Source organism: Octopus bimaculoides, chromosome 8 (genome assembly GCF_001194135.2).
Source record: "Octopus bimaculoides isolate UCB-OBI-ISO-001 chromosome 8, ASM119413v2, whole genome shotgun sequence".
In the NCBI taxonomy this organism is placed as follows: Eukaryota; Metazoa; Mollusca; class Cephalopoda; order Octopoda; family Octopodidae; genus Octopus; species Octopus bimaculoides.
In genome coordinates, this window is record NC_068988.1 from 82,811,967 (window position 1) to 82,816,797 (window position 4,831).

The window sequence follows — 4,831 nt, forward strand, 5'->3', positions numbered from 1 at the left end:
ATATATATATATATATATATATATATATATAGTGTTGCTTGTAACTTTTTCCTCTCTTTATAGCATTCTGCTATTTCTTAAAATGGCATATTTTTTTTCTTTACTTAAAATTTCTATTCAAAATTAGTTGTAATTTTCACAAATAATTATGTAAATGAAATAAGTAGTATTTTAATTTTTAGTTGAGCAAATATTTTGCTAAACTGCATGCTAAAGGGTTTTAACTGTGTTGTATTCTTCATCAACTTGTCTCTCTAGTAGATGGAAGGCAGTGATTTTTCTTTTTTTTTCAATGCAACCTGAATTTTTAGTTTTTATATTAGTTTTATATTGTAAAGATAAACAAAAAATTATTTTGGCACTTTTAGCCTCTGTCTTTTTTATTTGGAAGTATGAATGATTCCAAACACTGTCAAATGAGTAGAGGAGAATTAAACCTGGAAAAGGGAGATGAGAACAAGATTGCTGTAAGCTTATCAAAACTGTCACATGAGTGGATATTGTCTTTTAATGATGGAATTGGTTTTGAGAGTATCAAGTCCAGCCAATCACTAATTTGTGTTCAGTGTTTTTATTTCCCATAACCAGCTCAGTGACTACTATGTAATTATGACATATGTGTGTGTGTGTGTGTGTGTGTGTGTGTGTGTGTGTATAGTTTACTGTTAAGGTAGGATCAACAAAAAGAAGTACTCAATCCAATGAGAAATAAATGTCATTTAATGTGCACAGTAATAAAATGTGCTACTAATAGTTTTGTGCCATGGAGTCACAAGGCATGTTATATAAATCTGCTTCTTTATATTGTGTGTGTATAGTGAAAAGATAGTAATGAAGTATCCAGGCAGGTACTGTTCAAGCACTCAGTTATAATCCAAGTTATGGCTAACCACATCAAGTGGTAATGAACACCTAGGATTACTTGAAGTAAACAATCTCAATGTATTTCATCTGATTTATAAATCCTGAGTTTGCTAGATTATAAATAGTTTACCAAATGGGTATTCAAGACAATTACAATGAATATGGAGATTAATACATCTGCATATATTTTTTTTTCTAAAGCCAGTTATACACATTTTTATCTAAATGTGTCCAACGTATGTTTCTGTGGTTAATCTCTAGTTTAAAACCCAGTCACAAAAATGAAAAACAAATAGGTGTAAAACAATGTATGGTAAATGAATATGAAAAAAAAATGTGGCTAAATAAAAAAATTGCAGTAGTATATCAGTAACAATAAGGTTAGTCAGAAGGACTGAAGAAATTGTTCCTTAGTTTATTTATATACAGGTGCAGGAAGTCTTCAAATCTTTCCAAGGAAATGAAATTAAATAAAATATTTTCATCATCACATTTAAGAATTTGTCGTCTTGCACTTCAGAATGTTTGTGCTTCTACAGTAGAGGCACAAGCATTCTCAAGCACTAGATGACAAATTCTTAAATGTGATGTAAATATTTTGTTATTTTATTTCATCTCATTTTCTTAGAAAAATTGAAGATTGTGTATAAATAAATGAAGGAATAATTACTTAATTTCTTCTGTCTAACCATGCAATGAATCTTTACAGTTAACCTGTGGACTTTGAAATTATTTTCTATCATTAAATAAAAGATTGTAATGTGTTACTGCTTCAATCACATCTGAATTTTAAAGAATTATTATTTCTGCTTTCACACAGTAACTATTTATCATTAGACTATTTGGAACCTACTATTACTTCTAACATGTTCTGACATGATTATAATTTCAATTAAACTGTACCACTATATCCATTTTAATCCTGCAGAAGTGTTAGATCCTGTGTCTTTAATGGTTCACTATTTACACACATACATTTAGCATACTGTGTTTCTGTATTTGAACTCAGTTTAAGTCAATGCTAATATGACTAATCAGTATCGTTCTACTTGTGAAAGCCACCCTACATATATCTCTCTACTTGGACACCTATATCTACTATTTCCCCTTATGGTACTATTTTCTGTTTGTTGCTTTGGTGGATCTTAACTTCCAATCTACATACTTCAGGTTTACATTTCTACTCATTTCTCTTTTGTTGTTCTTTATGTGTCTCTGTTCCATTATCAGTGAAGTTGTGTAGCCTAATGGTTGGATGTTCAGCTCATTATGATAATAATGTGGCTTCACTTCCTTGACTAGGTGACATGTGTCTTTGAGCAAGGCCTTTCATTTCACATTGCTTCACTCTACACTGTTGTAAATGAGTACCTTTCAGCTACTGATACAAACTTCTTTTCCTTCTACTGTTACATCTTGGATGTTCCACTGGATCATAGATGAAGGGTCAAAAGAGTGTCTGTTTCAGCTCACAACTACATAAACATATTTAGCAAAAGCACAACAGTTGCCAGTTGTTGAGTCTCTTATAACCTCAGTCCAGTAATTGTAGCCAATTCTACTATTCTTGTCACAAACTATATATTATGCATTGTGCTACTTAAAAGGGTTGGATATGATTGTTTTCCATGCTAGCATGGGTTGGGTGGATCATCAGTGTCTGCATCAACTCTTCAAAGTTATTGTCTTCCTAGATGGATTGAAGGACCACATTTCACTTGAACATTAAATATGGCATGGTTTCTATAGCTGGATGCTCTTCCTGTAACCAACTACTCTACAAAAGTGTACTGGGTACATTTTATCATGATCTCAACAACACAAGACTAAGGTTGATCTCCACTCTAATTTTCTCCAACCTATTTACAATGCGATGAGTGCATCTTATCGTGGCACTCATGCTGTTTCCTTGCACCCTACATTGTCTCTGTCTATACAGGGCAATGTACTAATAGAGTGGACAGAAAAACAACTAAGATGAAAAGAAGCAAGAATTGAGAGTGTGGAGGGCAAGACAGGGTGATTGGAATAAAAGCTGGAAGAAGAGAGGAAGGAATAACAGAAGAGATAGTATCATTAAAAAATTTGAAAGTTGTATATCATATTTCAGAGATAGTATGTAAAAGTGTCAAGACACATTTAGGTGGTGTGTGTCTCTGTTTGTACATCTTTCTCTTCACAGTGGGATTTCAGTTTCAGTTAATGACTTTGGTCAACATTTGGTATTACATACTTTAACAGATAGAAGAGAACTAATGATTTGTAGATCATCTATGTCTTTTGCTTCAGATGTTAAGAACAATTTTGTTAAACTTTAATTTTCACTTCAACAATGCCTTTGAATGTAAATAATTACAACCAGATATTAATGAGGTTAAGAAACGTGTAAGCTTATCTCTTTGAAAGTTTATCTTCCATTCTAATTGAGCAGATTATATTTACTACATAGCAAGATGGTAGCTTTGTTTGTAAGAACTTAAATTCTAGGGCAGATCAAAATAGAATAATCTTAATTGCTTGTTAGCTTTCCTTTGGGGAAAATAGTAACTTTGGTAAAGGATTGAATGTTGCAGATACCCAATTTTATCTGCTTTGTTATATTGCTGATTTCCACCTACTCAAGGAATAGCAAAAACATTAAACAAAATTCTTAAGACCTCAGTGTTCCAGGTTAAAATTTGTCACTAAATATATTTATATGGAGGACATCTCTTCTAGCTGGTTAATGATGCACAGCTAAAACAGAGTTTGTGTGTAGTATGTTCTTTCAGGATTCGAAAACTGAATTGCCAATTTTGATGTATGAGGTATCAAAAGATTCAGTAGTCTTTTGGCTACCAAATGAAGTATGTTTTTTGCACAGCTGTTTTTTACTACAAAAATAACCTCGAAAACAAGGTCAGGTCGCACAATTGTGAGGTCATTTTCAGGCAATATTTGAATTTGCTTCTAATCTACATTGCCAGTTTCCAGTGTCAAAACATGCAACAACGTACAAGGAGTGCTATGAGTGCATTTGTGATGCACAAAACCCTCTCTGTCAATGGAAAATGACCAAAAAACATACTTTTTGGAACAATTATTGGCACATTTTCTGTCAATAATGGCCTTTCTGCCACAACTAAACTGCCTATGTGAATGTCTTCAGTATTCCATGATTAAACAATGTCTTTCAAATATTGTGATTACTTCTGAGATTACTACTGAAAACAATATGTCCATGTAGATTTTCTTGGTAGCAAATGACTCAGGAATGCTTAAACAAGCATTCTCACGTTTAAATTCAATAAAATTTCCCCAAGGAAAGAGCCTATATTTTTTAAAGTGTGATAAAGACATGGAGCAATGACTAAAACCTTTTGAGCTTTTTTGCCTTTAACATTTTTCTCTTTATTCAACCCAATTTATGCAAAGTTGCTTTTCGTTATTAGTACATATTCTTTCCATAAGCCGCAAAGTTCATAAGGATTTTATTACAATCTCCCTATTTTTCACACTGGCTGAACATGTACTATAACGCGGGTGGTGCAATGGAAAACAAATATCTGACCTGATAACCTCAGTGAAGACGACGACACTGCACATCTGTGTGAGGGCAAATTAAGGTCACATACACACATGAGTCTACCCACAGTACATATCCTTTCATTGGTTGGGATGTACATCATGTTCACTGATTGGTACAATTTCAAATCAGTTTTTCCTTATCAGAGACATGTACTGCAATACCTTCATCATCATCATCATCATCATCATCATCATCATCATCATCGTTTAACGTCCGCCTTCCATGCTAGCATGGGTTGGACGATTTGACTGAGGACTGGTGAAACCGGATGGCAACACCAGGCTCCAATCTAATTTGGCAGAGTTTCTACAGCTGGATGCCCTTCCTAACGCCAACCACTCAGAGAGTGTAGTGGGTGCTTTTACGTGTCACCCGCACGAAAACGGCCACGCTCGAAAT

The 4,831-nt window shown here is 33.6% G+C and overlaps 1 protein-coding gene across 4 annotated transcripts in view; it reads left to right on the forward strand.

Annotated features, from left to right (window-relative positions):
• The window catches only part of LOC106871890 (vesicle transport protein SFT2B), a 73,189-nt gene that overhangs the window by 12,399 nt on the left and 55,959 nt on the right, over positions 1 to 4,831 (forward strand). The gene's annotated exons all lie outside the window — the stretch shown is intronic.